This window comes from Caloenas nicobarica, chromosome 2 (genome assembly GCF_036013445.1).
Source record: "Caloenas nicobarica isolate bCalNic1 chromosome 2, bCalNic1.hap1, whole genome shotgun sequence".
NCBI lineage: Eukaryota > Metazoa > Chordata > Aves > Columbiformes > Columbidae > Caloenas > Caloenas nicobarica.
Genome location: NC_088246.1, coordinates 145,292,236 through 145,305,087, shown reverse-complemented (window position 1 = coordinate 145,305,087; position 12,852 = coordinate 145,292,236).

Here is a 12,852-nt window from a genome sequence, read left to right as displayed (position 1 = left end):
ATGTCCAGTCTTTTCATGTGGCTGATTTTGTGCTTGATTATGCCTATATACCTGCTGTTCTCATGGGTCCCCTTGTGCAATAGGGCCACAGAGTTCTGCAGAGCTATCCACCTCCTGTGGAAGTGTCTTGAGTTCTGGCAGTTTTTCATTTCTGTACATAGTGTATCTCCACATTGAGAAGATGAAATATTTGAACCCCAAACCACACCTTGATTCTGCTTGGGCGCACTAGGTTTGTAGAACTGAGCCCTAAGAAATAAGCACCTCAATGGCAGTCAATGCCTCATGTTCAGAAAGCCACTCTAGAAAATAGTTGAGTTTAGTAGCAGTGGAAAAACGGACACAAAGTACAGTGTACATCACCTCGAATAAGTATTCTGTGATTATATTAATCGTCATTTCAGAAAACCTTCCTACCCACAATATAGTATTCCAGGGCAAATTAAAGAAGATATATTTCAGTAGTGCTCTATGTCCTTGTTTATAGTGCTAGAAAGTCCGTCAAATGTTCGTCTCTTTTTTTGCCAATCCAAATGTTACTTTCTAGCTACAGGGCTCTGATGTAGCTGGTGATTTCTCACTTACACCATCAAGTCTTTTTCCTGGACATTTCTGTAATCTGAAAACCATATGTACTTTTTAAAGAATATGTTTTTATCCTTTAAGTGATTCATTGAACCAGCATACTTTCCTGTCTTCCTGGTAACTACAAGTTAACCTTTGCTGAAGTGGAGTAATGAAAAACAAGTGCATCATGTAACCCATTGTTTATACATTAAATCGATACATCTAATACAGATGTGAGCTTTGTACTGCATGTTAACTACCTACGTTGTTCACTACTACAGGAGATTAAATTTTTAGACGCCTGCCTGTAACAGGTTAACAGTTTTCATAGGATTCGTATCACATTTTCGTTTCTGCAGGTAGACATTGATCACATCATAGCTTATCACAGTTGGTAGTTTTTCAATTTTCTCTTCATGTGAAGCACGGTAGATATACAATAGTACTCACCCAGTAGCCTCCAAAAATCTTATCTCTATAACAAAACTGTGTAGGTGGATGTGCAGTATTTGTGTTAATAATTTTCAGCTGTGTGAATTCCTTGAAGCTGTTCTCTCACATCAGCACCAGAACAATCATGGATACTAAGCAAAGCCTGGCTGGTCCCTCTTGCAGCTGCCAGCTCAGGGTTTCAGCTGTCCATGGGCCAGGCCTGGTTTGGTGAAGCCCAGCTGGGTGACTTTGACTCAGCATTCTTGAAGATGGAAACATTTTGGAGCTGCAAGTGAATTCATAAACTAAAGCCATGTAAGAGAAGGAAACAAAATACAAAGACAGAATAAATTATTGGGCTAGTACTAGTAAGCCAGAAACTCAGGAAAAAGCAGACTGAGCAAAAAGTATAAAATCATGAGAAAAAAATCCCAGAGTTGGAGGATTAGCTCAGGTTTTGAAGATCAGCCTATTCCAATGAGTGATGGAAGCCAACACTTCACTGCTGACTTGTCAGTCATCAGTCACTGGCAAGAATTTCTCAAGTGCTTTTTTTGACATGTTGAAGAAATTGATGCTTAATCTTATATCATTTTAGTCTTGCCTTTCTACTGTGTAAATAACTGTGATATACTCATAAATAGTGTATGAACCAGCTTTCAGAAAGTCTGCCTATAGTAAAAGACACTCAAATCATGTTGTTTGAGTATTATGCTTATGTTTTGAAGGTAGGCATCAACATATGTCTTAGCCCTATTTGTATTGTGTTTCTTAGAAGCAAATACAGGCACTGGTCTTTACAGACATTTTTCATTAGTAATTTAGCCATGTGACTTGTTTCACAGTGGTAGAGATGAGGTGATGAAAAGCAGTGATCCAGATGTCATTTAGATGCATCTATTCCACCAAATTGATTTCTTACCTGTTTCTCTAGTGCCCTTGAATGAGTTTCAATACTACTCAGAAAATTTGAAAAAAATGCTCTTAATAGAGAGGAAAAAATTTTTTTAACATAGCCTTCACAGTCATGTCATGGGATACTCTGTTAACTTTATTGATATATTTAAAAGGCTTGTTATTGTAACCTCTGCTGCTATTAGCGTAGAACTTGTGCGTCTGTGTGTGTGTACACATGTGTGTTTGTATATGTGTGCATATGTAAATGTACAGGTAGCTGTGATAGAAATCCTCACACTGCTCGGGTCATTTGTCACCCACAGAATATGTTCTGGTGCACACCAAAGCATCTTACGATTTCCAGTGGGAAAAGGGAGTCTTTCAAATAGACACTAAAAGCCTAATGCTAGGATTATCACTTGTCTTCTTTTTGTAATTGTAATGTAATCAACATTCTACATCATATTTACATCTCAAAGAAACAAGGAGCCCTATTCAGCAGCTGTGCAATCACTCTCCAATTACCATTCACTTTTAGTCTCACAGAGGTACTCCTGGTGGCCCATGTTTTAGATTTCACTTCTGTATTAGAATAAAACAGCTTCATTTAGAGGCCAGTAACTGTGCAAGTGAATGGCATTTTTATGGGCAGATTGAAGAAAAAGTGTTTGCAGTCATTCCTGAAACTGTGAAAGCCTGTGCAGTGAAAACCATCCTATCAACAGGGGAATCTACCAGTAGAGCTACTGTCATGATTGTTTTTTGGCTTAGATTTAAGCCACTGCTGATAACAGTTTAATGTATGGTCATCATATCTGCTAAAATAAACTATTATTTTTTCATACAAAGAAGTAGGCCAAAGTCTTCCACTTTTATAGTGTCTACTTCTCCAAATAACAAGCAGCTTTTTCTCTGGAAAGGAATAAACTGATTGTGCACTATCCAGGCAAGTTTCTTCCTAAAAATGCTTGTTCCGGAGGGGAAGCAAGTAATATCATAGGAGTAGGAGATCAAGTTCTTAAGTGAATTACAATTTTGGAAAGTTTAGTTCTATATTTAGAAACAATACAATCCGGAGAGGGTCATTTTTTTGTTTGTTTGGAGAACAAATAATACAATCTTGATAACTCGCAGAACTTAACAGAAACGATGGTCCTTGCAGGCTGCTAGAGACTGTGAGAACATCCCACCCAGCACATGCAGCCCAGCTCCCAAGCACGTAAGGTTTCCATTAATATTTGGGCAGAGAGTTTGCGGTGTAGTAGAATAAAGACCAATGAAGAATATGAAATACAGAATTATTTGGAGGCAGAAGTTAGACCAAGAGGTTATAATATACTTAGTAAAGGCCATGGCATACCTGATTTTTTCAGAAGCAACCCAAAATACTTATTACTACCACAGGGTTCAGACACTGGGGGAGAAAAAACATCTCTTTTTTAAAATTGTGAATGAAGAAAAGAATAACTGTTTCCATGACCCATTCATGTTTTCACTCAAGAAGTATTTTAGAAACCTGCTAATAAAAGGCTCATTCTCTATGTTGAACTCATGCAATGAAATTTCTCTAGCCAGTCTGCTATGTAATACAACAGTGAATTTATTTATTATATTTTACAGAATGGGTTTCATATTTAATTATTTATTAGTGCAGTGAGATTTATTTTTTGTCCTTCATTTATGAAGATACTTTAATAGAAGGGCCACCTTTTCATTTATTCTGGGGTTCTGACAGAAAACCCTCTCTAGGAACTGCCAGGCAATCTAATACAATTTCAAAACCTAGCATAACTGAAGATGAAAATAAGAGGATCAGAAACACAAAGTAAATGCTGCTTGCAATGAAATATCTTAGTAGCATAGGGGCAAAGTTTCAGATTTTCTGAGAAATATTAGCATTTCAGGTGGCACATAAATAGTATATTCCATACACTATTTAAAGCGCACAGCAATTTCTCAGAGAAATATAATGTTTGGGTATCCACATTTGTGCTGCTTTCAGATTTATTTTGCTTGGAGAGCGAAGTGTCTATTCAGCTATTTTGAAGCTTAAGTCTTAATTTTTGAAACTCTGTACAAGTAATCTGTGATTTAGACCTGTTTTTCTATCATGTTTATCAGTTGCAGCCTCAGTATGGCTGCCTTTCTAGAGGATCACAAATTCCACTTCTAAAGTTTGCTGTTGCATGGACTGTATTGTAGAGTTGATTAAATGAGCTTTATGAGAAAGAAAACTCACTTTAGGTTCTTATTTGTATTTTAAACCCACCAATAAAATAACATCCTTGTCTATTCACCAGACTTTTTCTTTTATCGGCCCAGGATTCTAAAATTTACGCAATTACTGATTTATTTATTTATTTGTTTGTTTGTTTGTTTGTTTGTTTATTTGTAACTTCCAACTGAAGAAATCTGATTAGTATAACCTGTGACAGAAAAATTAGATATCTTTTAATATGTCAATTCTATAGATTAGCTTTCTGTATTTGTTGATATGGAGCTTCCCAGATTCACTGTTTTTTTTCTTTTTTTTTAGCTAAAATAATTTAAATTACATAAATAGTTCATTTCCCATAGAATGTACTGGATATATGATGGGAATTAACTTATGAAGCAACTATAACTTGGTCTGTACTAAGTATTAAAAAACTCTGTCCAGGCTGTTTCATCTGTATTTATTCTTTGAGTATGCATCTGGACAGACCTGTAGGCCAAAGAAATCATGATGAAAAGTCTGTTCTTGAATGCAGTCATGCCAGGGAAAACAGAAAAAACCACTTAATTTAATCTTGTAATGGCCTTAATTTTATTAATATTAGACTGGATGTAGTTGGTCCTGGAGAGCCACAGAACTACTTCCTTCCTTGTACCATAAAACCCTGTTCCTAGATGAGACAACTATAGGATTAACCCCCAGTATCAATACAGGCTGGGGGATGAAGGGACTGAGAGCAGCCCTGATGAGATGGACTTGGGGGTGCTGGTGGATGAGAGATCGGACATGAGCCGGCAATGTGCGCTTGCAGCCCAGAAGGCCAATTGTATCCTGGGCTGCATCAAAAGTAGCGTGGCCAGCAGGTCGAGGGAGGTGATTCTGCCCCTCTGCTCCGCTCTGGTGAGACCCCACCTGGAGTCCTGTGTCCAGCTCTGGAGCCCTCAGTACAGAAAAGACATGGACCTGTTGGAGAGGGGCCAGAGGAGGCCACCAAGATGATCAGGTGGCTGGAACAGCTCTCCTGTGAGGACAGGCTGAGAGAGATTGAGTTGTTCAGCCTGGAGAAGAGAAGGCTCCTGGGAGACTTTACTGCAGCCTTTCAGTACTTAAAAGGGGCCTATAGGAAGGATGGGGACAGACTTTTTAGAAGGGCGTGTTATGACAAGACAAGGGGTAATGGTTTTAAACTAGAAGAGTGAAGATTCAGGTTAGACATGGGGAAAAATTTTTTACCATGAGGGTGGTGAAACACTGGCCCAGGTTGCCCAGAGAGGTGGTAGATGCCCCATCCCTGGAGACATTCCAGGCCAGGCTGGACGGGGCTCTGAGCAACCTGATCTAGTTGCAGATGTCCCTGCTCATTGCAGGGGGTTGGACTAGATGACCTTTGAAGGTCCCTTCCAACCCTTCTATGATTCTATGAAGCTTTGCAGAGGAGCATTTGCTGCAGAGTTACCTCAGACTGTGCTTAATGTTGTAGTCAAATCTCTTGGGTTAAAGTGCTTTTCTTACAAACAAACAAACAAAAAACCGACAACCTGAGGCTAAGAGAAGGTTACAGAATACTGAAATGCCTGTAAACTAGCCATTGGCACTGCTGAAGTGAACCTAGTCATTGAACATTTTTAGAAGGAAACAAATTTGTAACACTTTTTTATTTGTTTCGTCTCCAAGTTTGGTTCCTGTCACTGTCCAGGAGGAGGTGATCACTGAGATACTCCCATTCACAGTCAGAAACAGACGACCATTTCGTACTTTGATGAAATCCTCCTTGTAGTAAACAACAAAGAGATTAGAGTAGCTAATGCACACATCTTGTTGAAAGGCTTCTAGGAGGGCTAGAATCAGCATCCCAATTTTCTAATCAAAACAAAAACAAACTTTCTGAATTACACAAGGATTCCTCATATTCATGTTGTCATTATCTATGGATACCCTGCTTTCACAGGCAAGGTCAAAAAGAAGATTATTTTTTAAACTTTGATAGCTATAACAACAAGTTAACTTAAAAGTAAGGAACAAGAAAATACAGCTTGGTAAAGGGAATAAAAATGTTCACCCTTGTGTCTAAATTGCTTTATCATAGTGAATGACATTCTTTGTCTCATCTAACATCAAATAAATATTGATGAGTGAGTCATCTTTTAACTTCTTAAGAGTGGTGAAGTGTTTCCATTGATCAGTATTAAAAATGTATAGATGGTATATGACAAGTTTCTTATTTTTTTTTTTTTTGTCTTCAATGTAATTAGTTCCTTACAATGTTTATTCTCCCTGGTAAAAATAGGCTGCACATATTACCATTGTCATCTAGAGAATTCCTATTTAAGAATCAAGAAATAATACTGTCTTCTGTATCATTCTTGTACCTGTTAATAGATTTTTCTCTTACAGCATCCCTGGGTTTTTTTAGCTTGAAATATCTGATAAATCTTAATTAAAATTTTTATTTTGATCTCATTCAACTGTGAGTAACAAATTGTCTCAGTGATATATTTAATGGACATGATCTTGGAAATTTGCCTATGCAATATACTTTTCTTTCTGGTAATCAGTTTTACATTCTCTGTCTGAAAAGTATCTGCAATGACATGTGATCTGTAACTCCTTACCCCTGATGACGTCTAAAGTGGAGTTTGCAGAATAATCGGGGGTATCTTAGGCTTTTTGTAAAATGTATTCCAGAATCAAAAGAATTAATATTCAAGTATATCAAGTTAGAATATGATACATCTGAAACAATGAGTATTAAATATTTAAGAGAATGGAACCAAATCGTTCATCTTAAAGTGAAACTACTGCCACCATATGATTTTTGTAGAGTGAATCATTCAGCCTCTTTTGTCACACATACTTTGTCTGATAAAATATTTCATTCTCACAATGAAACAGGAGCTTTGATTAAGAAATCTAAGATGTGGATTGAACTATTAAAAACAAAAACATAATACTAAACACAAGAAAAATCCCTCTTTTCCTGCTGTGTTTTATCCATCTAAATTGTCAGTTGGTTGGGTTGATGGAAACAACTCTAATATCAGGTCAGAATGAGTGAGTGGGTGAAAAATTGTGTTATAATACAATTTGCTTTACCTTCTATGCTCAGATGTGGCAGCAAAAATCTGACTTCACAGTAAGTCACTAGAAGATACTGACATTCCCAAGAGTCATTGCAGGGGTGGATGACAAACCTTTAGAATCAGAAAGGAGGCATAACCAAAACTCTCCAAGAGCTGTGCCAGTTCCAGTGGGAAGCTCTGCCATCTTGTGTCCAATTAGAAGATAAATCTGTCTTCCCCAGAAGATGGGAAATGTAGGGCTTTGCAAGTTCTCCTTACTTTTTCTCAAATATGATAAATGTGGGAGTAAATTAATTGGCCTATGTGTTCATATCCTCAACGCTAAACTCTTAGATCGATTTTGCTTTATGGACATGGATAGTACATTTAATGTCACATGTGAGTTTCTGCAAGTTTATCAAACTCCAGATTTCCTGAACTGGATAAGATTTAATCTTTAATGTTGCAAGCCATTCGAGCTTGTCTTCAGATTTACAGGATTATGGCACCATTTAAAGACTTCAGTTCTGTACATTCTTTCGAATAAGTCAGGAGAAAAAGTGCTTCTTTACTTAGTGAAATGTGGGTCATAAATTGAATCAGATTATCATTGGTCAGTGCTAAAAAATTTAATCATGTCAGTCATTAATGGATTAACTTAAAGTGCTATTAAGGTACAGAGAGATATTGTGAGTGACCTCTTCTGGAGCCTGCAGCAAGAAAGCTTTAAAGTCCTGCTTCTGAAGAGTCTCTCTGAAGTCCCTCTACAGAGGGAAATTATGCCAAAGCATGAGAGGGTATATTGCAAAAAGCGAGGGACAATAATTACTTATTAGATATATGAAGCAGAAGTGAAGCTATTAGGCAGACAGTTAAAGGTGATATTTTTAAATGGAAAAAAGAGCAAACAAAAGCTTCTAGCCACCCAAGCAGATGTGACAGCGACAAAACAAACATCAAGCTTATTAAAGTTTGAAAATAGTTGCAAATACAGTATAAAATTGGAAAAATGAGAGATGACAGGTTAAGAGAGCCTCTGAAGCAAAGATAGGAACAGCATCTTTTGAACAGTATGAGATTAGTCTACAAAGGATTGGGGAAAACCATAATGAACCATAGAAAAATGTTTTTAACAGTCTAATGAAATTCAGCTGCAAAGACTCCCTTTAGAAGACAGACTTCTCTATTCTGTGGGTTTCTCCTGAGCATCAGCACTAAGAGACTGGAGGTGGCTTGGCTACTTTTTTGAGGGTGGGGGAGTTTGCTTGCTGTGACTGTGTTTGTGAGAGCTCATTTTGTTGCTTAAGGATTGTTTGGTTTTATTTGGAGAGTTTCCATAAGGGTATTTGATGCAAGAAGAAAAAAATCCAATTGTGGGATGCATGTGTTAAGATCTAGATAATCACAATGATTTTGTGGGGGGTGCTATTTCCATGGTGTATGAGGAGATGTGTTTGCAAATTGAGTTTGCTGCTTTGACAATTTGCTTCCATTTAACGTATTGATTTTAGGAAATCTTGCTTTGTATGAAAAGTTTGAGAGTATGGAATATTGTCTGAAGACTTGAAGAGGACACAATGGGACCATTTAATTCGGGGGATGTTAACTTCAAGTATATATCATAAATAGTAGATCATTGGTTTATGTATCTCTTTGTTTATTGGTGTGTCACAACTTGGGCTGACAAGGAAGACTGCTGCTTTTTGAGATTGTACATCCATTCTGTGTTGAAAGATTAATCTGTTTCCCTGGAAGAATGTCATTGTTCAGGGAATACACACTATTTGTGAAACTAAGGGCTATTGTCTCAGAGCAGCTGCATATCTGAGCCAGAGGTTTAGATAAACTAACCATGACTGGATTAGGATTGATTGTTTAGTACGTCTGAGATAATTGTTGGTTTTGTGGCAGTACCTAAGTGGTTTACATATTTCTAGGTTGCCATTCTTTGTTGATTATAAAGTTCAGGGCATAGATGTTGTGCAGCTAAGCACTAAAGCTACGACTGAACTGAGAGATAAGAGCTACTGATTTTGTGAAGGGGATCAACCAAGTTTTCAGATCTTCATCACCTGGACTATGTGTCTTAGTGGACTATGTCTCTTAGTGGACTATGTCTCTTAGCCAATCAAACTTACTGACTTGAAAATCATTGCTAGTCTCCAATGAATACTGTGTATAGGTACAGATACCCCTTGATTCCTCACAAGAGGAATTCTGGGCATTTCACTTATGCAAATGAATCGCCTTCTGTAGGTATTCATGATCTACTTCTTGTGAAGAGATGACACCCTTCTCCTCTGCTCATGAGGATGCTTCTACCCATGAGACATTCCAGGAAGGGTGGACTTCACTGTGCAGAGTCCTGGGCACGGCACATGTGGAAGAGCTGGGTGCTGCACCTCGTGCACAGGGAGTTCTGCCCTCTTTAACTGGAGTCGTGTAACTTGGAACAGCACCAGGGCTGATTTTACTTTCAGAAGCACATGGTAGCAGAGAGCATCTCCGTCTTCTAAGGCTCAAGACACAGACTACATGACCAAAGCAAGCTGGACAGCTATTTGCTGAGATCGACCACATACTTTGGTTGCACTATGTTGAATGGAAGCCTGAAACTCAAGCTGTTGCTTTTCAAAGCAGCCTTTCAGTTAGAATTTTTCGTTTCTTATTAACAATTTCAGCCTGATACCTTAGCTGAATTTAAGATTTAAAAATCTGCAACTGGAATGATTAAGTTTCATACTAAAAGACATTTATCAAAATTCTCAATATGAATGCATTCTTTTTGGAAGAGATTGGCAGAGAGTTTATTTTTTTGGTTTTGTTTTGTGTTGTTTTTGTTATTTGGGGTTTTCTTTGTAAATTTGATGTTCGTCCTAAAATATCTGATTCTGCATTAAGCTATTTCCATAGTGATGTAAAGTTAAGCAAATTGTGTTTTGATATCGTACTTGATTTTTTAAAAAATTTTCTGTATGCAAAGCAGAAATGCCATACATTTGTAAAAGAGAGGAATTGTTGCTATATTTATGAAGTCAGAAAACACACTTAATGCCAACAATACCAGATTTCAGATTTATTAGATACATAAACATTACGCAGTGTTTTTTGCTGATGCAAACTAAAGCAAAAATGCTACAGGAAAATAATCAGGAATGGAAAAAATTCAATGCATAAGAATTTAACTGTAATGGAATTTAACTTTGGCAGCAAATATAAACCATCAGTGAAATTACTTTTGATGCATGAACATCTGTCTATGTCTGCAAGGTCTTAATAGAAAAACAGTCTTTTGAATTTTTTTTACGAACTGGTACATTAATTGGTACGACATAGCCTTCCAGGGTGTCAAGGCAGAGCCATGAAGGAGTTCAGCTGTGGATCATTTTTTGTGCACTTTAATTTTATTCTGGGCTCATTTTGAAGCCTGAGTTGAAGAAGTGTGACTCATCAGTTTAATAAGCAAAGATGGCTAACTGTGATATTAGTCATTTCACTTTCTTATGCATTTTTGCCTGCAGAAACTAGAGTGTTTTAACCTCTCTAGCACTATGAGGCACTTTGGCTTAAGATGTAGATTATACTATTTGTAGTGTTGAGTGTTTCTGCCCTGATTATCTGCTCACACTGCTGCTCACTAGCAGGTCTGCATGCAGGTATTAGATTTCTCTTTTACATTTAAGTGTTCCTGGATGTAATGACTCTGTATCACCTCCGTCACTCTTCTCTTTGAGAGGGTAAGTTTGGATTCATTGGGAATTACTGGTATTTTACAGTAGGATATGAGCCCCTTTTCTTTATAAATGAAATTCTACTTTATATTTGAAGATGTTAAAGAATTTTGACATCTGTCAGCATGTTTTCAGTGTTTAAATCTTATTTAATGCATCACACAAAAAGCTTGTCTTCCAGCTCCAGCAGACTGTGAGCATGAAACCAAACTTTCCTTTCCTTTGAAAATGTTTCACACGTGGATTACTATCCTACCTGAACTGAATGACTCAGCTTATTTCTGAAACCAATTTGTGTTGTCCTGCCAGGAAGCAAGGTCTAGTCATAATTTCCAATTCAACAAAATCAGTAATTAGTATCTGACACTCACATTATATGCATATGTGCAGGTCAGTACTTTGTACAAGTGAAACAACAAAACAGAATAGATATAGTGGTATTAACTGCATAATGACTGGGAGTGTTTAAAGTGTCATTCGTGTATCAACAAAAACCTGTACATGGAAATGAAGAATGGTCCAATACCGGACCACTGAAAATGGAAAAATACTACTGTATTATGAATCACAGAATATTTGGGGTTGGAAGGGACCTTCGAAGATCATCTAGTCCAATCCTCTGCAATGAGCAGGGACATCTGCAACTAGATCAGGTTGCTCAGAGCTCCGTCCAGCCTGGCCTGGAATGTCTCCAGGGATGGGGCAAGTACAGCCTCTCTGGGAAACCTGGGTTTCACCACCCTCACGGTAAAAAATCTCTTCCTCATGTCTAACTTGAATCTCCCCTCTTCTAGTTTAAAACCATGACCCCTTGTCCTGTCATAACACATCCTTCTAAAAAGTCTGTCCCCATCTTTCTTTAGGTCCCTTTTAAGTACTGAAAGGCTGCGATAAAGTCTCCCAGGAGCCTTCTCTTCTCCAGGCTGAACAGCCCCAACTCTCTCAGCCTGTCCCCACAGCAGAGCTGTTCCAGCCCTCTGATCATTTTTGTGGCCTCCTCTGGCCCCTCTCCAACAGGCCCATGTCTTTGCTGTGCTGAGGGCTCCAGAGCTGGACGCAGGACTCCAGGTGGGGTCTCACCAGAGCGGAGCAGAGGGGCAGAATCACCTCCCTTGACCTGCTGGCCGCGCTACTTTTGATGCAGCCCAGGATACAATTGGCCTGGGCTGCAAGCGCACATTGCCGGCTCATGTCCAATCTCTCATCCACCAGCACCCCCAAGTCCATCTTGTCAGGGCTGCTCTACATCCCTTCATTCCCCAGCCTGATTGATACCAGGGGTTGCCCAGACCCAAGTGCAGGACCTTGTGCTTGGCCTTGTTGAACTTCATGAGGTCCACATGGGCCCACTTCTTGAGCGTGTCCAGGTCCCTCTGGATGGAATCTTGTCCCTCAGGCACGAATCTCAGATACTAAACTATTATACTGGAATACAAAGTACTGTCCTGTTTTCTCTATAGTGATTGAAGGGAGCAGCAATATTTGCAATTTCCAAGCAAGTGTAAACCAAATGTACTGCTTTAGAGAAGCACAGAGATAGTATAGGTTATTCATTACAGCGAAAGTGCAGGAAAATATACTGACATATGATCAGAATTTAGTGGCCAGTTTTCAAATCTGTTTTGTGCCCAGAAGCTCCCATTGTGACACTTCTGGTCAGGCTAATTAAACAGCTCATCAGATAAGGTGCTAAACTCTTTTGAAAACTTGGTTACTGTTTTAATTTTTCATGAAAGGTGAGCTTCTGAAAATCTGGACCACATAATGAGATCCTTCTGCTCCTTGGATCTGGGTGTAATCCAAAAGCAATAAAAGTCACTGAACTCAGTAATCTCTGGGTCAAGAACATTCACTTTTAATTTCCAGCTGGGTTGATGTTATACTGAAACTCATGACTTTGTGAACTTGTTAAAAAAATAAATTAAGATAGATAAAAAGGTCAGTACCCCCA